This window comes from Anolis carolinensis, unplaced genomic scaffold (assembly GCF_035594765.1).
Source record: "Anolis carolinensis isolate JA03-04 unplaced genomic scaffold, rAnoCar3.1.pri scaffold_21, whole genome shotgun sequence".
NCBI lineage: Eukaryota > Metazoa > Chordata > Lepidosauria > Squamata > Dactyloidae > Anolis > Anolis carolinensis.
This window is the reverse complement of record NW_026943831.1, coordinates 561071-587500: the sequence shown is the minus strand read 5'-3', so window position 1 is coordinate 587500 and position 26430 is coordinate 561071. Positions and strand designations below refer to the sequence as shown.

Here is a 26430-nt window from a genome sequence, read left to right as displayed (position 1 = left end):
AAAACACAAAAATAGACAAAAGACATGCACAATTATAAAAATTTAAACATTAGCCAATAAAAACGAATGACAAGAACTAATAAAGACATGGATTAAAACCGAGAGATTGTAAAAGTAGACTGGGTAAGGTGCACCCTATAAATATTGTAAACATGAAGTGACTGATAAAGTGCTGCAAATTCTTGGAAGTGCAAATTGGGGTGGGAGTAGACCCTGCTGTGTCTATATCAGGTTGACCAAGGTAAAGCAGTCCGAAAGCGCAACACTTGTGTAGCATGGCAAGGCCCTCTGTGCAGGCAGGGGTTCCTTTGGCCAGTTTGGGCCAAGGGCCAGAAATTTATTCATTGTATTAATTTATTATTCAGACTTAATGGAGGAATGTCATAGGAAACCAGGCTTCCTTTCTGCTGTCACCCTGGAGACTAGGCCTCAATGGAGACATGGGTTCAAATGACAGAGATTCCACCTGAACTTGAGGAAGGAATTCTTAGAGCTGTCCAACAAGGGAATGCTCTGCCTCGGAGTCAGAACTGGATGGCCATCTGTCAGGGGTGCTTTGATTGTGCCTTTCCTGCCTATTAGAAGGAAGGGGGGTTGGACTGGATGGCCTTTGGGTCCCCTTCCAACTCCAGAGTTGTCAGATTTGGAGCTGGAGGTGTTGGCCATCTGTCATGGGTGCTTTGATTGTGCCTTTCCTGCCTGGCAGAAAGAAGGGGGTTGGACTGGATAGCCTTTGGGTATTATTTATTTATTTATTTACAGTATTTATATTCCGCCCTCTTTCTCACCCCGAAGGGAACTCAGGGCGGATCACATTATACACACATAGAGCAAACATTCAATGCCCATAAACACATCGAACCGAGACAGAGACAGACAGACGCAGAGGCCATTTAACCTTCTCCTGAGGGGATGTTCGATTCTGGCCACAGGGGGGAGCAGCTGCTTCGTCGTCCACTGTGACGGCACTTCCTCATTCCAGGTCGTAAATTAGTTAAACTTGCCTCCCCACTTTTTTTTTTTATAAGTGGTACCTTATTTCCTACTTGATAGATACAACTATCTTTTGGGTTGCCAGGTCAGCAACGAGCAGGGGCTATTTTTAATTTTTAATTGATGGGTGCTCACCCCGCCATGGGCTGGCCTCGAACTCATGACCTCATGGTCAGAGTGATTTATTGCAGCTGCTCAACAGCTTGTGCCATAGCCCGGCCCCTTTCTCCTCTAAGATTCTATGCGGTCTTCCAGATAGGTCTTATATCCCAGGATCTGATCTCAGGTTTTCTGTTTATCCCAGATTATCTGGCACTGTGGAGTCATATAATCCAGTTTAAAGCAGAAAACCTGGGATCAGATCCTAGGATATAGGTAGGGCCTCTCTGGAAGGGCCCTATGATTCTGTGAAATGAAAGGAAGTATGTCATGTTATGCCTTTATTCCTGGGGGTCGGAGCAGGGAATGGCTAGTTCAGAGTGTTGGGAATCACCCTGGACGACTCAAGTCTAGATGTAGTCAGATAGATGATAGAGTTGAGGGAACCCTTTCCCTGTTTCCAAAGCATGCCTAGACAGGCTTCACTGTGTTTCACTCTCTCCTGTTTACGTCACATCCCTTACTTTGAAGTTAGTAGAAATGTGAATCTTTAGGGACACTAACTTCTCATTGGTGAAAATGTCTTTTATGGCCCCAGTAAACTGGACCATGAGGTTGGAACCATTTTGGTTCTCTTTTCTCCCTTTGTTCTTCTAGCTCACAAGCAGCATCTTGCTGTCTCTCCTGGCAAGATGTAACTATTTAGATCAGGGGTCCTCAAACTTTTAAAGCAGAGGGCCGGTTCCCAATCCTTCAGACTGTGGAAGGGCCAAATTATCATTTGGAAGAGAAAAAAACCCAACAAATTCCTGTGCACACTGCACATGTCTTATTTGTAGTGCAAAACAACAACAACAATGAAAGAACAATACAATATTTAAAAATGAAAACAATTGTAACCAACATAAACCTATCAGGATTTCAATGGGAAGTGTGGGCCTACTACTGGCCAATGAGATAGTCAAGTTAATTAGGATTGTTGTTGTTGTTGTTGTTGTGTGCCTTCAAGTCATGTCAGACTTTGGGCGAGCCTAAGTCTAAAATTATTTATTTATTCATTTACTACATTTATTTATTACATTTATATCCCACCCTTCTCACCCCGAAGGGGACTCTGAGCAGCTGTATGTACATACAATGTATTATATTATTAGCATAGTACAATATTAGCATTATATATTACTATATTGAACTATACCACTATACTGTAATATTATATGTAATATATATCATATAATTAATATTATTATATGGTATTATTAGTATTATATTGTATAACATTATAATATTATTATCAATATTACATGTATATACAATATATTATATTATTTAAAATGATATAAAATATTATATTATAAAACTGAGGGCGGGGGCCAGGTAAATGACCTTGGAGGGCCGCATCCGGCCCCCGGGCCTTAGTTTGGGGACCCCTGATTTAGATGTTTGTTATTTTTCCTTTCTTATTTTTCCTTAGAAACCAGTCTAGAGTAGACTAGACAGCTCCCAAGCCTTACTATCTACAATGGAGTTCTTTTTACCTGAATAAATACTTTTTGAACTTTTATTGAGACTCTGCAGTCCATTGCCATCCTAAATGGTCAAAGGCTTCTCTTTGTTTGCCCCGTGTAAGTAACTGTTGCATTTGAAAGCTTTTGCTTTTGCTACTCTGCTGATTTTTGGTGGAATCTCCCCCAGAGAGGGTTAAATTGAGTCTAATTGTTCAGAGATGACCACAACACAGAGGGCAACCTCAATGTCTTGTGGGCTTCTGGGTCATCCTTGGTCCTCCTGAGAACGGGGTCTTCTGGAAGCCCAACATTGAGGGTTGTGGGCCTTCTTGGTGGCCTCTCCCTCCGCCCTCCTTTGCTTCCCTTCCATTATTATCAAATGGAAAATTTTCCTCTCTGACCGGCTGCTTCTGGGAACTGACTGCAACGGCTTCTTAATTCTGCAGGTCCTCTAATCGCATTGTAACACTGACCTTTTGTACGTAGTCCTCTCTCTCTCTGCATCAGGCGCCCAGCCCTCAGTATCCACAGATTTGGCCAGCCTTGGCTTGGAAACATTTGAAAGAAGAAGCAAATCTTGTATATCAGGGGCGCTCTTTTAATATGGAACAATATACATAAGGAGCATCCTTGGATTGTGGTGTCCGTGGGGGTCCACGGGGTAACTAAACCCCAGCAGATGCCAAAGGAAGATGGCATTTGCACCTGGAGTTTTTATTTTGCAAGCCATTTAGGCGGGAAGCAGAACATACATTAAATATTTATTTATTTATTTTATTTACAGTATTTATATTCCGCCCTTCTTTCTCACCCCGAAGGGGACTCAGGGCGGATCACATATAAGGCAAACATATAATGCCATATACACATGGAACAAAGACAGAGACAGACGCAGAGGCAATTTAACCTTCTCCTGAGGGGAAGTTTTTGATTCCAGTCACAGTGGGAGCAGCTGCTTCATCATCCACTATGATGGCACTTCCTCATTCCAATGACGGCTGGATGATTATTTATTATGGAGTCGTAACTTAGTTAAATTAGCCTCCCCACTTTATAAGTGGTACCTTAATTTCCTACTTGATAGATGCAACTATCTTTCGGGTTGCTAGGTCAGCAACGAGCAGGGGCTATTTTCAATTTTCAATTGTTGGGTGCTCACCCCGCCACAGGCTGGCCTCGAACTCATGACCTCTTGGTCAGAGTGATTTATTGCAGTTGGCTGCTCACCAGCCTGCGCCACAGCCCGGCCCCAATAATGACAATGGTGATGACTGATAATATTGTGATGGTAATAATGATGGTGGTGATGATGATGATGATGATGGAGTTTTTACTGCCACATTTGTTTTGCCAGGCAAATGTCTTTCGATGTGTTGTCAAAGACTTTCATGGCCAGAATCACAGGATTGTTGTGTGTTTTCCAGGCTGTATGGCCATGCTCCAGAAGCATTCTCTCCTGACGTTTTGCCCTCATCTATGACAGACATCCTCAGAGGTTGTGAGGTCTTTCGGTTGACTTGAGCCTTGGGTCAAGGCAGATGAGTGTGTTGTATTTGGGTGTTTCCTTGATTTCATTTTGGGAATGTTTTGAAGTGTATGCTTTCAAATAATTTCTTTCCTGTTTTGAAATTTCGCTTGCATGCAGCCCTGGGGACGATGGCACAGAAGAGTGGGATGCAAACTATTGAGATCCATTTTTGAGTGGTCCACAATGGACGGGAAAGGGATTGGTTGTGTGTGTGTGTGTGTGTGTGGAACCTGGACCCACTGTTTTGTAAAAAAAAAAAAAAGGGGGGGGGGTAGAGTTTATATATTTATTATTTCCTTTATCATTATCCTGACTTTCTCCCTACTAGTGGCTAACAATGACATGACGCACAGCAATTGTGGAAAGGGATGGGAAGATGATGAGGTTGCCTTTTGTGTTGAATTCTTTTATTTGTGTTGTCGAAGGCTTTCATGACCGGGATCACAGGGTTGTTGTATGTCTTTCGGGCTGTGTGGCCATGTTCCAGAAGCATTCTCTCCTGACGTTTCGCCCACATCTATGGCAGGCATCCTGAGAGGCTGTGAGGTATGGAGAAAACTAAGCAAAGAGGTTAATATATATCTGTGGAAAGTCTAGGGTGAGAGAGGTCAGTGTGAATGTTGTGTAGTTAATTAGCATTGAAAAGCTTATCTGCTGTCTTCTTCCTGCCTCTGGGGCATCCTTTGTTTAGAGTCGTTAACTGCCCTTGGTTGATTCATGTCTGGAAATCCTCTGTTTTGGAGTTTTTTAATACTGGTAGCCAGATATTGTTCATTTTCATGGTTTCTTCCTTTCTGTTGAAGTTGTCCACATGCTTGTGGATTTCAAAGGCACTGCAGACTAATTCAACCAGAGAAATCAGCCATAGCAGAGCATTTGATGAACCAGCCTGGACACAGAATACTATTTGAGAACACAAAAATGCTGGACCATTCTAACAACTATCATGTCAGACTACACAGAGAAGCCATTGAAATCCACAAGCATGTGGACAACTTCAACAGAAAGGAAGAAACCATGAAAATGAACAAAATCTGGCTACCAGTATTAAAAAACTCAAAAATCAGAACAGTAAATAAAAAGCAATACTCTGAAAAACAGAGGATTTCCAGACATGAATCAACCAAGGGCAGTTAACGACTCTAAACAAAGGATGCCCCAGAGGCAGGAAGAAGACAGCAGATAAGCTTTTCAATGCTAATGAACTACACAACATTCACACTGACCTCTCTCACCCTAGACTTTCCACAGATATATATTAACCTCTTTGCTTAGTTTTCTCCATACCTCAGTCACAACCTCTGAGGATGCCTGCCATAGATGTGGGCGAAACGTCAGGAGAGAATGCTTCTGGAACATGGCCACACAGCCCGAAAGACATACAACAACCCTGATTCTTTTATTTGTTTCTAATGCCAGTGCCGGTGTTTGTCCTTTGAATTTTTAATGTGTTGTGAAAAATTAATAAAAATTAATTGGGGGGGGGGGGAGAAGTGGAAGCCTTTTGCTGGGCATTTGCACTCGGCTCCCCTGCCTTTTGCCTTGGGAGAAGAGCCTGTGCTTTCTGTCCTGATGGGCAGCCAGCTTTCCTCTCCTTCTCCTAAGCCTCTGGGCACGCGGCCTGGCATTCCCTCCTTCCTCCCTCCTTCCCTCTATTTCTCCTCCTTTCCTTGCAGGGCCCACAAGGCCTGGCCAGACCCTTTTTCTGTTCTTCTGCTGCTCTGAAGTCTCCCTGTTTCCATGCCCAAAGTGAAGGCATTTTGCTGCTGCCTTTGCAGAAGAGCCTTTGCTTTTGTCCTCACCGGTTGTCCACTTCCTCTGCCTCTTCCTTGCAAACCTCCGGCCACTCCAGCCTGTCCCCCTCCCCCTCCCCTTTGCTGACCGCCAGATGCCCAGAGCTCTCCAGTGACATGAAGGGTGTTGTGGGTTCAACGGATGGGCATCTGGACAGGCTTTCCTTGAGCAGGGCTTGGCCGTGTCCTTGTCTTGTGCTCCTGATCATAGAATCCTAGAATAGTAGAGTTGGAAGAGACCTCATGGGCCATCCAGTCCAACCCCATTCTGCCAAGAAGCAGGAAATCGCATTCAAAGCACCCCCGACAGATGGCCATCCAGCCTCTGCTTAAAAGCCTCCAAAGAAGGAGCCTCCACCACAGTCCGGGGCAGAGAGTTCCACTGCTGAACAGCCCTTCTCACCGTGAGGAAGTTCTTCCTGATGTTCAGGTGGAATCTCCTTCCTTTCCTGTAGTTTGAAGCCCTTGTTCCCTTGCGTCCTAGTCTGCAGGGCAGCAGAAAACAAGCCCCCTCCCTCCTCCCTATGACTTCCCCTCACATATTTGTACATGGCTCTCATCATGTCTCCTCTCAGCCTTCTCTTCTGCAGGCTAAACATGCCCAGCTCTTTAAGCCGCTCCTCATAGGGCTTGTTCTCCAGACCTTTGATCATTTTAGTCGCTCTCCTCTGGACGCTTTCCAGCTTGTCAACATCTCCCTTCAACTGTGGTGCCCAAAATTGGACCCAGTGTGATTCCAGGTAAAGTGGTCTGACCAAGGCAGAATAGAATAAGGGGGAGCAGGACTTCCCTGGATCTAGACGCTATTCCCCTATTGATGCAGGACAGAATCCCATTGGCTTTTTAAGCAGCCGCATCACATTGATGCCTTTTGTGAGCCTACAGTGCAGGCATCATGCGGGGCATTTGCACCCAGCACCCTGGCTTTGAAGAATCATAGGATCATAGGGTTGGAAGAGGCCACATGGGCCACCTACCCTGTTTCCCCTAAAATAAGACATCCCCAGAAAGTAAGACCTAGTAGAGGTTTTGCTGAATTGCTAAATATAAGGCCTCCCCCGAAAGTAAGACCTAACAAAGTTTTTGTTTGGAAGCATGCCCGCCGAACAGAACACCAGAGCATGCAGGATCAATAAATGTACATACCATAAAGTGTTGTACATGGAAATATTGGTAGTAATAAGAAATTCTTGATAGGATTCACAGTTTGTCTGGTTATGTTGGTTTGTGATGACAACTACTGTACAGTATATAATAAATGTTCATTTTTTGTTCAACAATAAATGTGAATTTTTCTTCATGGAAAAATAAGACATCCCCTGAAAATAAGACCGAGAACATCTTTGGGAGCAAAAATTAATATAAGACACTGTCTTATTTTCGGGGAAACACGGTAGTCAAATCCCTTGCCATGTAGGAAAAGCACAATCAAACAATCCCTAGCAGATGGCCATCCAGCCTCTGTTTAAAAGTTTCCAAGGAAGGAGCTTCCACCGGACTCCGAGGCAGAGAGTTCCACTGCTGAACAACTCATACAGTCAGGAAGTTCTTCCTAAGGTTCAGGTGGAATCTCCTCTCCTGTCATTTGAACCCATTTCTCCTAGTCCCAGTCTCCAGGGCAGCAGAAGACAAGCCTGCTCTCTCCTCCTTATGGCATCCATTCACATTTTTATAAATGGCTCTCATGTCTCCTCTAACCTTCTCTTCTGCAGGCTAAACATCCCCAGGCCTTTAAGAGACTCCTCAGAGGGATTATTCATGATCCCCGGACCTTTGATCCTTTCAGTTGTCCTCCTCTGGACACCTTAGAGTCTTAGAGCTTAGAGTCAATCTCTCTTTTGAACTGGACACAGTATTACACGTAAAGAGGTCTGACCAGATGATTTTCCTTGATCTGGACACTGGACTCCTTTGCATGCAGGCCAAAATCCCATTGGCTTTTTGAGCTGCTGCATCACACTCTTGGCTCATGTTCAACCTGTTCTCCCCGAAGACTCCAAGATCTTCCTTGTCAAGCCAGGCATCACCCAGTCTGTATTTTGCAATTCATTTTTTCTGCTTAAGAGTCCTATCTTACATTTGTCCTTGTTGAAATGCATTTTGTTAGCTTTGGCCAATCAGCTCTCTGATCTGTTGGGGTCATTTTGGATCCTGCTCCTGTCTTCTTAGAGTCTTAGAGCTTAGAGTCAATCTCTCTTTTGAACTGGACACAGTATTACACGTAAAGAGGTCTGACCAGATGATTTTCTTTGATCTGGACACTGGACTCCTTTGCATGCAGGCCAAAATCCCATTGGCTTTTTGAGCTGCTGCATCACACTCTTGGCTCATGTTCAACTTGTTCTCCCCGAAGACTCCAAGATCTTCCTTGTCAAGCCAGGCATCACCCAGTCTGTATTTTGCAATTCATTTTTTCTGCTTAAGAGTCCTATCTTACATTTGTCCTTGTTGAAATGCATTTTGTTAGCTTTGGCCAATCAGCTCTCTGATCTGTTGGGGTCATTTTGGATCCTGCTCCTGTCTTCTTAGAGTCTTAGAGCTTAGAGTCAATCTCTCTTTTGAACTGGACACAGTATTACACGTAAAGAGGTCTGACCAGATGATTTTCTTTGATCTGGACACTGGACTCCTTTGCATGCAGGCCAAAATCCCATTGGCTTTTTGAGCTGCTGCATCACACTCTTGGCTCATGTTCAACTTGTTCTCCCCGAAGACTCCAAGATCTTCCTCGCATGGAACTCTGTTGTCAAGACAGGCTTCACCCAGTCTGTATTTTGCAATTCATTTTTTCTGCTTAAGAGTCCTATCTTACATTTGTCCTTGTTGAAATGCATTTTGTTAGCTTTGGCCAATCAGCTCTCTGATCTGTTGGGGTCATTTTGGATCCTGCTCCTGTCTTCTGGAGTATTGCCCATCCCTCCTCATTGGGTCCCATCTGCAACCGGGATCAGCCTGCCCTCTGAACCTTCACCCAAGCCATTAATGAAGACCCTGAACAGGACTGGGCCCAGGACAGAGCCCTCTTCATGGCCCTCCAACAGTCACTTCTTTCCAGGATAAAGAGGAGGAACCATTGGAGAGAAGCAACCTTTGGGTTCAATTGCAAATCCACACATTAGGAGTATTGCCTAGCCCCCATTTGAGTAGTTTCCTTGCAAGAAGGTCATGGGGGACTTTATTGAAGGCCTTACTGAAATCAAGATCTGCTACATCCTCTCTCCCTCTTCTTTTCGCTGCAGTGCCTACAAAGACCTTCTTCAGGCGAAGCTTGGCCATGCCCTTGCCTTGTGCTCCTCCTGCTTTTTGTGAGCTTAAAGTGCGGACATTTTGCGGGCATTTTGCTGGGGGCCGGGCTGTGGCGCAGGCTGGTAAACAGCTGCTGCAATAAATCACTCTGACCATGAGGTCATGAGTTTGAGGCCAGCCCGTGGTGGGGTGAGCACCCGTCAATTAAAAATAAAAATAGCCCCTGCTCGTTGCTGACCTAGCAACCCGAAAGATAGTTGCATCTATCAAGTAGGAAATAAGGTACCACTTATAAAAGTGGGGAGGCAAGTTTAACTAATTTACGACGTTGGAATGAGGAAGTGCCGTCAGAGTGGATGATGAAGCAGCTGCTCCCCCTGTGGCCAGAATCGAACATCCCCTCAGGAGAAGGTTAAATGGCCTCTGCGTCTGTCTGTCTATCGTCTCTGTCTGGGTTTGATGTGTTTATGGGCATTGAATGTTTGCCCTATATATGTATAGTGTGATCCGCCCTGAGTCCCCTTCGGGGTGAGAAACAAGGGCGGAATATAAATACTGTAAATAAATAAATTGGCACCAAGCCCACTGCCTTGGGACAAGAGCCTTTGCTTTCTGTCTTGACCCCCAGAATGGGGGACGATGCCTGGTTCGATAGCAGTGTGTGTGAAAAAGACCTTGGAGTCCTCGTGGACAACAAGTTAAACATGAGCCAGCAATGTGATGCGGCTGCTAAAAAGCCAATGGGATTCTGTCCTGCATCAATAGGGGAATAGCGTCTAGATCCAGGGAAGTCCTGCTCCCCCTTATTCTATTCTGCCTTGGTCAGACCACACCTGGAATCACACTGGGTCCAATTCTGGGCACCACAGTTGAAGGGAGATGTTGACAAGCTGGAAAGCGTCCAGAGGAGGGCGACTAAAATGATGAAGGGTCTGGAGAACAAGCCCTATGAGGAGCGGCTTAAAGAGCTGGGCATGTTTAGCCTGCAGAAGAGAAGGCTGAGAGGAGACATGATGAGAGCCATGTACAAATATGTGAGAGGAAGTCATAGGGAGGAGGGAGGGAGCTTGTTTTCTGCTGCCCTGCAGACTAGGACGCAATGGAACAAGGGCTTCAAACTACAGGAAAGGAGATTCCACCTGAACATCAGGAAGAACTTCCTCACTGTGAGAAGGGCTGTTCGACAGTGGAACTCTCTCCCCGGGGCCGTGGTGGAGGCTCCTTCTTTGGAGGCCTTTAAACAGAGGCTGGATGGCCATCTGTCGGGGGTGCTTTAAATGCGATTTCCTGCTTCTTGGCAGAATGGGGTTGGACTGGATGGCCCATGAGGTCTCTGCCAACTCTACTATTCTATGATCCTCCTCCTCCTCCTCCTCCTCTTCCCACTTGCAATCCTCTGGGCACCCGGCCTAGCACTCCCTCCATCCATCCACCCACCCCTCCTCCTTTCCTTGCAGTGCCCACAAGATAATAATAATAATAATAATAATAATAATAATAATAATAATAATACTTTATTTATACCCCGCCACCATCTCCCCGTGGGGACTCGGGGCGGCTCACAACGTTACAAAAGTAACAGCACAAATACATTAAACAACATACACATTTTAAAACACAAGAAGATGATAAAACAGAAGTTAAAACAAAGGTTTATATAACAGTAATAATATCAAACAAAATCCGTCAACTTCAAAGGTGGTGGTGGTGGTGGGGGGGGGGGGGGGGGGACTATAGCCTTCCTCAGATGAGGCTTGGCTCTGCCCTTGCATTGTGTTCCTGCTGCCTTTTCTGAGCTTAAAATGTGGGCATCTTGCTGGGCATTTGCACTCAGCCCTTTGGACAACAGCCTTTGCTTTCTGTCTTAACTGGCTGCCCTCCTCCCCCCCCCCCCCCCCAAGCCCCTGGGCATGCAGCCTGGCACTCCTTCCTTTCCTCCATCCCTCCTTCCCTCCATCCCTCCTTCTATCCATCCATCCACCCTTCCTCCTCCTTTCCTTGCAGTGCCCTCAGGTGAGGCTTGGCCCTGCCCTTGCCTTGTGCTCCTGATGCCTTTTCTGAGCTTAAAGTGTGGGCACCTTGCAGGGCATTTGCACTCGGCCTCCTGCCTTTGGACAAGAGCCTTTGCTTTCTGTCTTAACTCGCTGCATGCCTTCTCCTTCTTCTCCTTCTTCTCCTCCTCCTTCCTTCCTTCCTTCCTTCCTTCCTTCCTTCCTTCCTTCCTTCCTTCCTTCCTTCCATCCCTCCATCCACCCCTCCTCCTTTCCTTGCAGTGCCCACAAGACCTTCCTCAGGCGAGGCTTGGCCCTGCCCTTGCCTTGTGCTCCTGATGCCTTTTCTGAGCTTAAAGTGTGGGCACCTTGCAGGGCATTTGCACTCAGCTCACTGCCTTTGGACAAGAGCCTTTGCTTTCTGTCTTAACTGGCTGCCTGCCTTCTCCTTCTTCTCCTTCTTCTCCTCCTCCTTCCTTCCTTCCATCCATCCCTCCCTCCTCCTTTCCTTGCAGTGCCCACAAGACCTTCCTCAGGCGAGGCTTGGCCCTGCCCTTGCCTTGTGCTCCTGATGCCTTTTCTGAGCTTAAAGTGTGGGCACCTTGCAGGGCATTTGCACTCAGCTCACTGCCTTTGGACAAGAGCCTTTGCTTTCTGTCTTAACTGGCTGCCTGCCTTCTCCTTCTTCTCCTTCTTCTCCTCCTCCTTCCTTCCTTCCATCCATCCCTCCCTCCTCCTTTCCTTGCAGTGCCCACAAGACCTTCCTCAGGCGAGGCTTGGCCCTGCCCTTGCCTTGTGCTCCTGATGCCTTTTCTGAGCTTAAAGTGTGGGCACCTTGCAGGGCTTTTGCACTCAGCTCACTGCCTTTGGACAAGAGACAGAAGCCCTTTGGGGGTGGGGCTGGCATTCGGCAGGGCGGGGGCTTTGGGGAGTCGGTAGGAAGTGGGTGATGGGGAGGGGGCAGCAGCCATGGCACTTGCCCCTCCGGCCCCTCCTCCTTTCCAGCATCCATTTGGGTCCAGGAGATGCGCCGAGTAGAGGCACCAGTGGCGCTCGTGATGCAATGCTCCCTCCCCCCTGCATCCTAGGCACACGCATGCGCCGCTCTGCTTGCACACACTCATGCTCTGTCTCTCGCACACACACAGAGCCGGGAGTGGTGGGAAGGGCCTGGGAAGATGTGCCGCTTCAGATGCGCCCCGGTCATGCCAGGCTCCGGCTGCCATGTTGTGAGTCCAGTGCTGTGGAAAATCGTGGCCTTTCGTGGGGAAGGGATGGTCTTCTGGGGATGCGGGAGGGAGAGTCGTCTCCATGGCAACAGCATCCTCCCCTTGGACCGCTCCAGTGCGCAAGAGCGCCAGCGGCAGCAGCATCGGCATCATTGGGGTCAGGCCCACCTTGTGCACCACACAGACCCACGGAGAAGGCTGTGGGGCAGCGGCCTTTTTGGAGTGGGGGGTGTAGAGATGTCCCTGGCTCTGACTGGTTGCCATCGATGTGCTGCACGGCCCTGAGTGGCTGGATGCTGTTGCCATGAAGCCTCTCCGAGATGCTCCGCGAAGCAGAACGCGGTGCCAAGTGGGCGCCTCTGGTGCCGCATCCCGGAAACAAATGTCCCCGTAGAGATGTCGGGGCCCAGGAAAGGGCTGGGGGGCAATGGGCACAACAAGGATGACTGGAGGTTTTATTTTCAATATGGATCCAATAGATTAGGGGTCCCCAAACTAAGGCCCGGGGGCCGGATGCGGCCCTCCAAGGTCATTTACCTGGCCCCAACCCACAGTTTTATAATATAATATTTTTATATCATTTTACATAATATAATATATTGTATATACATATAATATTGATAATAATATTATAATGTTATACAATATAATACTAATACCATATAATAATATTAATTATATGATATATATAACATATAATATTACAGTATAGTTGTATAGTGGTATGAGGAGCCCCGGTGGCGAAGTGCATTAAAGCACTGAGCTGGAGACCGAAAGGTCCCAGGTTCAAATCCCGGGAGCGGCGTGAGCAGCCGCTGTTAGCTCCAGCTCCTGCCAACCTAACAGTTCGAAAACATGCCAATATGAGTAGATCAATAGGTACTGCTCCGGCGGGAAGGTAACGGCGGTCCATGCAGTCATGCCAGCCAGATGACCTTGGAGGTGTCTACAGACAACGCCGTCTCTTCGGCTTAGAAATTGAGATGAGCACCAACCCCCAGAGTCAGACATGACTGGACTTAACGTCAAGGGGAACCTTTACCTTTTTATAGTGGTATAGTTCAATATATATAATGCTAATATTGTGCTATGCTAATAATATAATATATTGTATGTACATACAGCTGCTCTGAGTCCCTTTCGGGGTGAGAAGGGCCGGATATAAATGTAATAAATAAATGTAGTAAATGAATAAATAAAGAAATAATTTTAGACTTAGGCTCGCCCAAAGTCTGAAATGACTTGAAGGCACACAACAACAACAACAATCCTAATTAACTTGACTATCTCATTGGCCAGAAACAGGCCCACACTTCCCATTGAAATCCTGATAGGTTTATGTTGGTTACAATTGTTTTCATTGTTGTTGTTGTTTTGCACTGCAAATAAGACATGTGCAGTATATATAGGAATTCATTTTTTTCCCTCCAAATGATAGTTCGGCCCCTCCACAGTCTGAAGGATTGTGAACCGGCCCTCTGCTTTAAAAGTTTGAGGACCCCTGGTATAGATCATTTGCAGAAGCGGTGGTGCAAGTTGACTGTTAGGTCTATAACCTGCCTTGGGTCTGCCATTGAGAGCAGATGTAGAATAGCAAATGGGTGGGTGGGCAGGGAGAGAGGTAGATAAATGGCATTAAATGCATGTAATGTATACCCCCCCCCCCCCCATCGTTGCCATTCCCGATTGGATTGCTTTTCTCACTTATTTTGATGGATTTCTCTGAATTATTTTGGCTTCTATATCTTTTTGTTGTCCTTGTTGCTGCAAACCTTCCAATTGTTCCCAACCTATTGCAACCCTTAGTCAACATTTTTGCCTTTTCCAGTAATACGAGAATCCGAAATACGAGAGTCTCATCTCCGTCCTTTTGGCTTCTAGAGCCAAAGAAGCCAAAGAAGACCTTAAGATCATGATGGGGAGGTGTAGCTAGATGCTGTTTTTATGTTTTAATATCTTAATGTTAATGGTTTTAAATTGAATTTAAATGTTAATTGTTTCTATTGATTTTATGATATGTTTTATTTGCTTTGTATAATGAGGCATTGAATATTTGCCTAAATGTATGATGTACGCCGCTCTGAGTCCCCTGCGGGGTGAGAAGAGTGGGATAGAAATGAAGTTAATAATAATAATAATAATAATAATAATAATAATAATAATAATAGAGAAGATTCAGGCTTGGTTTGCTCTTGGACTTGTTTATTTGTCTTATTGGTGGTGCACAGTACCTGCAAACACCCATTCTGACAACAGAGGCACAATGGAAAAGCCAGAATAATAATAATAATAATAATAATAATAATAATAATAATAATAATAATAATACTTTATTTTTCTATCCCACCACCATTTCCCCGAAGGGCCTCGGGGCAGCTAACATAGGGCCAAGCCCAAAACAGAAACAAAATATGACAGTTAAAACCAATATAAGTAAGTAAAAACAATATCAGCATAACATTGTTGCATAGAAACATGGAAGTGGTTCTCCCTTATTATGGCATTGCATTGACTCTCTTGCTGGTCGGAACAGGACATGCTTGTTGGAAATAGCCACCTTCTTCAAGCCTCCACCAGTTACCTGTTACGTATATAATTCAGATTGCTAGCAGTATTGTGTATGTGTGTATTGGTGTGCAGTATTCCTTAACTCTATGTTGTGGGAGGGGCTGCAGACCATGGGATCAGATCTGGGATTGTTCAGGGCTCAGACTCCATTTTAGATCTCAGACTCCATTGGACTTTGAGACAAGACGGAGACTCTTATCAGACTCTCAGACCAGAGAGGTGCTTTGGACTTTGGACTGTTGGTTATAAGACAGATGCCCTGTGTTAGTCGCTTTTGGTATGAGAGAATTAGCTGTCTGCAAGGACGTTGCTCAGGGGATGTTGCCTGGATGTTTTGATGTCTTTACCAGCCTTGTGAGAGCCTTCTCTCATGTCCCTGAATTGAGCTGGAGCTGACAGAGGGAGCTCATCCATGTTCTCACCAGGTTGGATTCGAACTGGCAACCTTCAGGTTGGCAACCCAGTCTTCAAGTCAGCAGTCTTGCCAGCACAAGCGGGGGCTCCTTTGGTGTTTTGTAGCCTTGTTTGTTTTGATGACGCATGTTGTCGGTTTGCTTGATCTTATATTGCATTGGGTTCTCTCTCTTTTTTTACATCTTGCACTTTGTCAGCATGTGCAATGGATGTTTTGCAATGTGTTATTCCTTCTTCCCTCTTCCCTGCCGCACGTGTTTCAGGCGTTATTTATTTATTTATTTATTTACGATTTAAAACATTTATATTCCGCCCTTTTCACCCCAAAGGCGACCCCGGACAGAGCATAACATATATACGGCAGACACTCCATGCCGGGGCATAAAATAATTATAAATATACACAAACATTAAAATCAGCGATATCTGCTTTAAAATCAGCTATTTAAACCAACTCAGGGCCTATTGTTTTTGTTCATTTCCTTGTAAGGCACCATGTTCCTTTCATGGCATTGTGTAAATAAATTATCATCGTTGTCGCCCTCGACTCCACCATTTAGGAAACTCCTGGGATGGGTTTGCAAAGGAATCATTGCGTTGCCAGCTTGCTCTGTACCATGGGCCCCACATTGAGGCCACGCTCTGGGACCATCAATGGGCGGCGGGTAAGCTGTTAGGAATTGTGGGAGTTGAAGTCCAAAACACCTGGAGGGAGGGCTGAAGTTGGCCCAGGCCTGGTCTAGACTGCAGGGAAAAAATCCACATGAGTTGTGCATGCCGTGCGAATTAATACTCATGTAGTTATGCATCATGTGGGCAGCTGGTCTCTTGCTTCATTTCCACAAAATTGCTATTTGATTTGAACCATGCAATCTGTCTATAACTTTGCCTTTTGGGATATGCACCACATGGTCCTGATGCAGGAACATGACTTCTATTGTGGTGCAGCTACCTTACCCAGTCTACTTTTACAGCCTCTCTGTTTTAATCCATATTTTTATTAGTTTTTGTCATTTGTTTTTATATATGTTTAAATTTTTATAGTTGTGCATGTCTCTTGTCTCTTGCTGTGTTTTATATTACTATTGTTTTTATTTGGGCTTGGCCCCATGTAAGCCGCCCTGAGTCCCCTTTGGGGAGATAGAGGCGGGGTATAAAAATAAAGTTATATTATTATTATTATTATTATTATTATTATTATTATTATTATTATTTTATTATGACACAGCAAACAAGATAGATATGCTGGATTTCGTTTCACAAAACCACAAGTCGAACCCTTCCCAAGTGTCTAGGACTGTGTGATGTATTTTCGGATGATGCGTGCAGATCCCAGTAGGGTGGCCTTTTGCAGTTGGCAGATCGTGATTTAGTCAATGTCTATTGTTTCTAAATGCCGGCTGAGATCTTTTGGCACGGCACCCAGTGTGCCCATCACCACCGGGACCACCTGCACTGGTTTCTGCCAGAGTCTTTGAAGTTCAATCTTGAGGTCCTGATAGCGGCTGAGTTTTTCCTGTTGTTTTTTGTCAATGCGACTGTCACCTGGGATGGCAACATCAATGATCCAAACCTTTTTCTTTTCCACAACTGTGAGGTCTGGTGTGTTGTGTTCCAGAACTTTGTCCCACAGTATCTTTGCGTGCTCATTTTCCAATACTTTTGCAGGTCTGTGATCCCACCAGTTCTTTGCTGCTGGGAGGTGGGACTTGAGGCATAAGTTCCAATGAATCCTTTGGGCCACATAGATGTGCCTCTGTTTGTAGTCTGTCTGTGCAATTTTCTTACAGCAGCTGAGGATATGATCCATGGTTTCGTCGGTTTCCTTGCACAGTCTGCATTTTGGGTCATCAGCTGATTTTTCGATCTTGGCCTGAATGGCCTTTGTCCTGATGTCTTGCTCCTGGGCTGCAAGGATCAGGCCTTCTGTCTCCTTCTTCAGGGTCCCATTCGTGAGCCAGAGCCAGGTCTTCTATTATTATTATTATTATTATTATTATTATTATTATTAATGGCCTTTGTCCTGATGTCTTGCTCCTGGGCTGCAAGGATCAGGCCTTCTGTCTCCTCCTTCAGGGTCCCATTCGTGAGCCAGAGCCAGGTCTTCTATTATTATTATTATTATTATTATTATTATTAATTGCCTTTGTCCTGATGTCTTGCTCCTGGGCTGCAAGGATCAGGCCTTCTGTCTCCTTCTTTAGGGTCCCATTCGTGAGCCAGAGCCAGGTCTTCTATTATTATTATTATTATTATTATTATTATTATTAATGGCCTTTGTCCTGATGTCTTGCTCCTGGGCTGCAAGGATCAGGCCTTCTGTCTCCTTCTTCAGGGTCCCATTCGTGAGCCAGAGCCAGGTCTTCTATTATTATTATTATTATTATTATTATTATTATTATTATTATTATTATTAATGGCCTTTGTCCTGATGTCTTGCTCCTGGGCTGCAAGGATCAGGCCTTCTGTCTCCTTCTTCAGGGTCCCATTCGTGAGCCAGAGCCAGGTCTTCTATTATTATTATTATTATTATTATTATTAATGGCCTTTGTCCTGATGTCTTGCTCCTGGGCTGCAAGGATCAGGCCTTCTGTCTCCTTCTTCAGGGTCCCATTCGTGAGCCAGAGCCAGGTCTTCTATTATTATTATTATTATTATTATTATTATTATTATTATTATTAATTGCCTTTGTCCTGATGTCTTGCTCCTGGGCTGCAAGGATCAGGCCTTCTGTCTCCTTCTTCAGGGTCCCATTCGTGAGCCAGAGCCAGGTCTTCTATTATTATTATTATTATTATTATTATTATTATTATTAATGGCCTTTGTCCTGATGTCTTGCTCCTGGGCTGCAAGGATCAGGCCTTCTGTCTCCTTCTTCAGGGTCCCATTCGTGAGCCAGAGCCAGGTCTTCTATTATTATTATTATTATTATTATTATTATTAATTGCCTTTGTCCTGATGTCTTGCTCCTGGGCTGCAAGGATCAGGCCTTCTGTCTCCTTCTTCAGGGTCCCATTCGTGAGCCAGAGCCAGGTCTTCTATTATTATTATTATTATTATTATTATTATTATTATTATTATTATTATTAATGGCCTTTGTCCTGATGTCTTGCTCCTGGGCTGCAAGGATCAGGCCTTCTGTCTCCTTCTTCAGGGTCCCATTCGTGAGCCAGAGCCAGGTCTTCTATTATTATTATTATTATTATTATTATTATTAATTGCCTTTGTCCTGATGTCTTGCTCCTGGGCTGCAAGGATCAGGCCTTCTGTCTCCTTCTTCAGGGTCCCATTCGTGAGCCAGAGCCAGGTCTTCTATTATTATTATTATTATTATTATTATTATTATTATTATTATTATTAATTGCCTTTGTCCTGATGTCTTGCTCCTGGGGCTCAGTGCTATGGTACTCATGGAGTTGTTGTAGGACAACATCTTGAGCCTTCCCTTCCCATGAGGGATGGTGCTTCACCAGACTACAACTCCCAAGATGCCATAGCAGTTAAAGTGGGGTCAAACTGCATTCCTCCTCCGGTGTAGATGGACACCTGGTCAGTAGACAAGGCCGTATAAGACTTGGGGGGTCTCATGGTCACAGCTTGGGATATGCTCTCCATGGGGCAATATTCCTGGAGTATCAGAGCATCAGACCCCAAACCTAATCAAATCATAACAATATGGGATGCATATACAGTAGTGTCTTACGCAGAGAATGGGTTATTACATGCCGTCTATGGAATCAGGTGAGAGCAGGGCATTGGGAAGCGGTCCTTGTGGTTGTTGTTGCGTAACCTCCGGAGCGTCTCCCCAATTAATTGTGTTTGTGGGGGAAGAGCTTTGTCTGGAGCCGGGAGAGGGCTGTGTGCCGAGCCATCGGCGTTCCTGACGGAGTGCCTGACCTTCCAAGAACGGAATGGTCCATTTATAATTCATCCTGCACTCTCTGTGCCATTCACGGGGGAGAAGGCTGCCCTCGCCTTGTGTGCGCATGTGCGCCTTGTCATGAAGGGCTGCCTGGGGGGACGAGGGGGGGGGGGGCAGGCTCCTTCACAAAGAAAACCATCTTTACAAAAGAATCCAGGCTCCTAAAAATGGCTCCTAAAAATGCACTGGGTCAAAGAAAGTGCATATAGTGTAGAACAGGGGTCCCCAAACTTTTCAAGCAGAGGGCCGGTCCACAATCCTTAAGACTGTTGAGGGGCCGAATTATCATTTGAAAAAAACTACAAACAAATTCCTATGCATACTGCACATGTCTTATTGGTAGTGCAACAACAACAACAACGAAAGAACAATACAATATTTAAAAATGAAAACAATTTTAACCAACATAAACCTATTAGGATTTCAATGGAAAGTGTGTGCCTGTTCTTGTTGTTGTTGTTGTTGTTGTTGTGTGCCTTCAAGTCATGTCAGATTTTGGCCGAGCCTAAGTCTAAAATTAATTATTTATTTACTGCATTTATTTACTACATTTATATCCCGCCCTTCTCACCCCGAAGGGGACTCAGAGCAGCTGTATGTACATACAATATATTATATTATTAGCATAACACAATATTAGCATTATATATTACTAGATTGAACTATACCACTATACTATTCTATAATATGTAATATATAACATATAATTAATATTATTATATGGTATTACTATTAGTATTATATTGTATAACATAAGATTATTATCAATATTATATGTATATACAATATATTATATTATTAAAACTGATATAAAAATATTATATTATAAAACTGAGGGCGGGGGCCAGGTCAATGACCTTGGAGGGCCGCATCCGGCCCCCGGGCCTTAGTTTGGGGACCCCTGGTGTAGAATGTAAACTGGGGGAGAGGTAGATACCCAGGACTATTATCCAAATAAGGTGCTTGGGAAGGCATAAACACAGACACTATCTCCGACTGATGGAATAAAGTGCTACGGAGATGTTGTTAATAACAGAACAGTCCCTAACCATGAGGGCCCCCATTATTCGCTAAACGCTTGTTGGAAGAGCCAAGTTTTCAGGCTCTTCTGAAAAGTTAGGAGGGTAGGGGCCTACCTAATCTCCCTGGAGAGAGAGTTCCAGAGCCGGGGGGCCACGATGGAGAAGGCCTGTGACTTTTCCCTGTGACTTTTCCAGGACATTGTGAAAGCATTATGCTCATCGTGATTTCACTCAGGCCTTGGACAAGTTCCTCCACAATCTTCCTGCAAACATACTAAAATGTGGGTTAGACCATAGTGCAGGCAGGTGCATTTCTAATGGGTTAAACGACCGAACCCAAAGGGTGCTTCTCCCCGATGGTTCTTCCTCTTTATCCTGGAAAGAAGTGACGAGTGGAGGGCCATCAAGCGGCTTAAGCTGCTGAGAGGGAAAAGGAAGGGGCCTGGGGCTGTTGGGAATGGTGGGAACTGAAGTCCAAAACACCTAGAGGGATGCATTTATTTATTTGCAGTATTTATATTCCGCCCTTCTTTCTCACCCCGAAGGAGACTCAGGGAGGATCACAATGTACACATATAATGTCAAATGAACACAAAACCTAGCAGCAGATTCCCCTCTGCTACTCAAGAGCTACAGAAGTAACTCGGGCTGTTTACTCCTCCGTGCAACGAACGAAAACCAGGTCCAGGCACATCAATCAGGGTAACGGCGGTCAGCAGGGTCCCAATCCGGTCCGAGGTCGAAAGCCAAGCGCAGACGTCTAAGGTTCCACAAGTTCCACCGAAAGCCACAGAAGGGATAGTCCAGAGTCGTAGTCAGTCAGTCAGTCCAGCGTCAATCCAGAGTAGGCAAATAATGTCCGTCAAAAAGACGACGGAGGTCCAAGCTATCAAGATTAAACACAAGTTGCACAGAAAAAGCCCACACAGTTCCTCCCGCCGTCTATGCCCAGTGTCCTTGGTAACTTACGTATCCAGCAAATGAATCACACCCGTCTTCAGGAAGTTCCCCAACAAGAGCCCAAGCGTTCGTCCAGATTACCTTGCCCAACGCAATTAGCCATTGCTTCCAAACCCCATTTTATGCCAGTTCATAACTCCTCATCGCTGTCAGCTGTTACCCTAATTCCAGGTGCCTCATCATCATCATCCTCATCAGAGCTAAAACACCTTTGACTACGCCCCACAGCATCCCCAGCTGTGGATCCCGTTCCATCCCTCCAGCCCGTCCATGGGTCTGATCCTGCAACCCGCCAGTCGCCTCCTATTCTATCATTGCCAGTGACACCCAAATCCTCCCTCACACGAGTCCATTCCATGTCATCCTCCTCTGAGCTAACCATCTCTTCCTCCATTCGCTCGGTAAAACCCTCAAAGGTGTCTTCGTCTGTTGGTTCTGCAAATAAGTCCCGGAGCCGTTTCCTTTCGCGCTCCTCAAAAGAGTCTGACTCTCGAGGAGTCTTACGACCCCGTCTCCTAGTATCGGAGCCCGAAGGCTCAACCATAACATATAAGGCAAACATTCAATGCCATATAACAGGACAGAGACAGAGACAGACGCAGAGGCAATTTAAACCTTTTTCAGCTTCCAGCTTCCTGAGGGTATGCTTGATTCCGGCCACAGGGGGAGCAGCTGCTTCATCATCCACTGCGACAGCAACTTCCTCATTCCAACTTCGGCTGGGTGATTTTTATGGTGTCGTAAATGAAGTATGCCCATGCCTGCTTTATCTTTCTGGGATGCCGCACCATGGAAGAAGCCTCGCTGGGATGGGACGGTGGCTTTTGGGCGTTGTTGATGCGTGTCCTCCACTAGGCTCCATGTTCTGGTGACCTCCAAGGGCCCGGCTCATGTTTCGTCTTCCTTCCTTCCTCTCGTTTGTCTGCCTTTGCTGAGCCTCCTCCGATTTCCCAGAGAGTCATGTTTTCTCCTGACGCACCCAAAGCACCGCAGCCTTCGTTGAGTCATCTGGTCTTCAAGCCAGATCTGCACTCAGAACCCCTGGATTGGGCTCTTTTTTTGGAGGGGGGAGTTCACAATACTTCCAGAATTCTCTTCCATATTTCAAATGAGTTGTTTGCTTCCAGTCTGTGTCTGTCTTTGTCCCACTTTCACATCCAGGCATCGAAACAGGGAACACAATGGTATGGACGATGTTAACTCTTGTAATAAATGTCAAGATCTTCTCTGGTTGCACCCACGTTGCAGAATGGATGCCGTTTGGACCCTGGCATAGCGCAATACAGTGGCATCAAATGGGAGCTGTAGCACTCTCTCCTAAATACAGTAGAGTCTCACTTATCCAACACTTGCTTATCCAACGTTCTGGATTATCCAACGCATTTTTGTAGTCAATGTTTTCAAGATATTGTGATATTTTGGTGCTAAATTCGTAAATACAGTAATCACTACATAGCATTACTGCATATTGAAATATTTTTTCTGTCAAATTTGTTGTATAACATGATGTTTTGGTGCTTAATTTGTAAAATCTTAACCTAATTTGATGTTTAATAGGCTTTTCCTTAATCCCTCCTTATTATCCAACATATTTGCTTATCCAACATTCTGCCGCCCCATTTATGTTGGATAAGTGAGACTCTACTGTACTGCTTAATGCTTATGGCCCACCAAATTGCAGCTCCCAGGGTTCCATACTATTGAGCCACGGCCCTTAAAGTGGTGTCAGACTGCATTAATTCTACCATGTAGATGCACCCAACATCTCATGAAGATACAACTCCTAGGGTTCCATAGCATTGTCCATGGCAGTTCAAGGGATGCCAAGCTGCCTTAATTCTACAATGTAGATGCACTCAACATTTATTTATTTATTTATTTACAATATTTATATCCTGTCCTCCTCACCCCGAAGGGGATTCAGTGCGATCACAGAATATACATGTGCAGCAAACATTCAGTGCTGTTTATACGCTGACAAGGCAGGCAATTGTACATAGATAGAGGTATATATAGGCTTTTCCCATCTTCAGCATCTTGGAGGCTTGTGCTTGGTTTCGGTCATTGGGGGCAGGGGGGGGGGAGATGTCACTCCATCTTCCTGCCAAAGAGCTTTGTTCATAAACTTCCTCCTTAATCAAATCACCGGCATTTTCCTGGCATTTCCTTATGGGTGCCTTAATACCTCCCCACTTTTAGTGGTATCGATTTATCTACTCACATTTTGCTTTCACACTGCTAGGTGGGCAGAAGCTGGGCTAAAGGCCAGGAGCTCACCCCAACCCGGGCTTCGAACTGTCAGCCTTTAAATTGATAAGACTTACTGCAGCTGGTGGTTTAACCTGCTGTGCTAAAGCCTGGCCCCAAACTACAACTCCTAGGTTCCCATAGTATTGAGCCATGGCAGCTAAAGTAGTGTCAAACGGCATTAATTCTACAATGTAGATGCACCCAATATCTCATAATGGTACAACTCCTACAGTTCTATAGCATTGCCCATGGAGTTCAAGGGTTGCCAAGCTGCATTAATTCTACAATGTAGATGCACCCAACATCTCATGAAGATACAACTCCTAGGTTTCCATAGCATTGCCCATGGAGTTCAAGGGATGCCAAGCTGCATTAATTCTACAATGTAGATGCACCCAACATCTCATGAAGATACAACTCCTAGGTTTCCATAGCATTGCCCATGGAGTTCAAGGGATGCCAAGCTGCATTAATTCTACAATGGAGATGCACCCAACATCTCATGAAGATACAACTCCTAGGTTTCCATAGCATTGCCCATGGAGTTCAAGGGATGCCAAGCTGCATTAATTCTACAATGTAGATGCACCCAACATCTCATGAAGATACAACTCCTAGGTTTCCATAGCATTGCCCATGGAGTTCAAGGGATGCCAAACTGCATTAATTCTACAATGGAGATGCACCCAACATCTCATGAAGATACAACTCCTAGGTTTCCATAGCATTGCCCATGGAGTTCAAGGGATGCCAAGCTGCATTAATTCTACAATGTAGATGCACCCAACATCTCATGAAGATACAACTCCTAGGTTTCCATAGCATTGCCCATGGAGTTCAAGGGATGCCAAGCTGCATTAATTCTACAATGTAGATGCCCCCAACATCTCATGAAACCACAACTCCCAGGGTTCCATAGTATTGAGCTATGGCAGTTCAAGGGTTGCCAAGCTGCATTAATTCTACAATGTAGATGCCCCCAACATCTCATGAAACCACAACTCCCAGGGTTCCATAGTATTGAGCTATGGCAGTTCAAGGGATGCCAATCTGCATTTGTTCCACAGTGTAGATGCGCCCTCTGCCTCCCTTTCAGCTGGCTGGCTGTGCCTTATGTTTCAGATTCCCTGACTCCTTTCTCCCTCCTCCACCTTTTGAGGAAAATTCTCCCTCATTGCGGTTTTGCCTTGACTTGACTCCTGGCAGGAACACCCATCACATGGCTTTGTGGAAATCAGGCGTCATGGGTCCCGCTGGCCTTGGCTTTCCGTTTCGCATTCTTGTTCTTGAGGACAACGTCGGGTCCCTTCAGAGCTGCCTCTCCGACTTGGCTCTTGTCTTGGCCTTTCTTGGCCAGTTCCTGCTTTGAAGGAGCCAAGAGGCGGGGCGGTCTTCAGCATTTTTAATGTTGTCACTTTTAAAGTTATGCAATTTTTCTGCGGTTATTATTATTATTCTCTGTCAGTAGTTTCCTCCCTGACATTGGACAGGCCCCGTCTTGGCAGGGCTGGATTTCTTTCTCTTTCCTCCTCTCCTCTCATACTTTTCCCTCTTTCTTTTCTCTTCCTTCCCTTCTTTTTCCTCCCCTTCTTCCTGTCCATCCCTCCCTCCTTCCTTCCTTCCTTCCTTCCTTCCTTCCTTCCATCCATCCATCCATCAATAATAATAATAATAATAATAATAATAATAATAGCAAAACCTTATTTACAGTAGAGTCTTGCTCATCCAACATAAACGGGCCAGCAGAAAGTTGAATAAGCGAAAATGTTTGATAATTAAGGAAAAGCCTATTAAACATAAAAGTACATTATGATTTTACAAATTAAACAGCAAAACAACATGTTTTACAACAAATTGACAGAAAAAGCAGTTCAATACACGGTAACGTTATATAGTAATTGCTGTATTTACGAATTTAGCACCAAAATATCGCAACATTGCCTACAATAACATTATAATAATTATAATAATAAAACTTTATTTATACCCCGCCACCATCTCCCCGTGGGGACTCTGGGCAGCTTACATGGGTCAGAGGCCCAAACAACATAGGACAAAATATAAGCAACATAATACAATCACAATATAAAACAGATAAAACAGTAATACAATATATCAATTAAAACAAAAATACAGGATAAAAAATTGCATTTAAAACACATAAATGATAAAATCGAAATAAATTCAGGATAGATTATTAAAAGCCCTCTGGGGCTGATTAATTAATGACATTGACTACTAAAAGGCAGACTGCGTTGGATAATACAGAATGTTGGATAAGTGAGACTTTACTGTATATACCGTCCTATCTCCGCGAAGGGGCTCAAGGTGGTGAGTCTTCTCATGCACACGCTACTTTTCTTTCTTGGTCCCATTGCAGAGGGCCACTTCACCTAGCAACAGCCTTTGTCATGGATGCACACATTTACCTGAAACTGCTGGGAGAGATCAGCCAGAGTTTTGGAGTTTGGTATCATCTGTATGTGGATGATGCCCAACGCTACTACTCCTTTTCACTTGACACTAAGGAAGCGGTCCTGTCCTTGAACCGTTGTCTGAAGGCAGTGACGGACTGGATGAGTGTGAACAAGTTGAAGCTCAATCCAGACAAGACGGAGGTACTACTGGTGTCTCGGAAGAGGGATTTAGGAACCTTCCCAACCTGAGCTGGATGGGGTTGCACTCCCCCTGAAAACCCAGGTGCGCAGTTTGGGGGTCATTGGAGACTCCACTTTAGACCCAGAAGCCCGGGTGGTGGTGGTGACTAGGTTGACCTTCACACAACTAAAGCTTGTGTGCCAACTGCGCCCATTCCTTGAGACTCCGGACCTGGCCTCAGTGGTGCATGCGTTGGTTACATCCAGAGTGGACTGTTGCAACATGCTCTGCCTAGGTCTGCCCTTGAAGA

The 26430-nt window shown here is 45.1% G+C and overlaps 1 protein-coding gene across 4 annotated transcripts in view; it reads left to right on the top strand.

Annotated features, from left to right (window-relative positions):
- rusc2 (RUN and SH3 domain containing 2) overlaps window positions 1-26430 on the top strand; it is a 91182-nt gene that overhangs the window by 26798 nt on the left and 37954 nt on the right. For 2 of the 4 annotated variants that reach the window (XM_062966508.1, XM_062966505.1), the window contains exon 1: window positions 12142-12387. The exons of the other annotated variants lie outside the window; for them this stretch is intronic. The gene's annotated coding sequence lies outside the window, so the exon portion shown is untranslated. Of the gene's footprint in view, window positions 1-12141; window positions 12388-26430 lie in introns of those variants that run through there. 4 annotated transcript variants of the gene reach the window in all.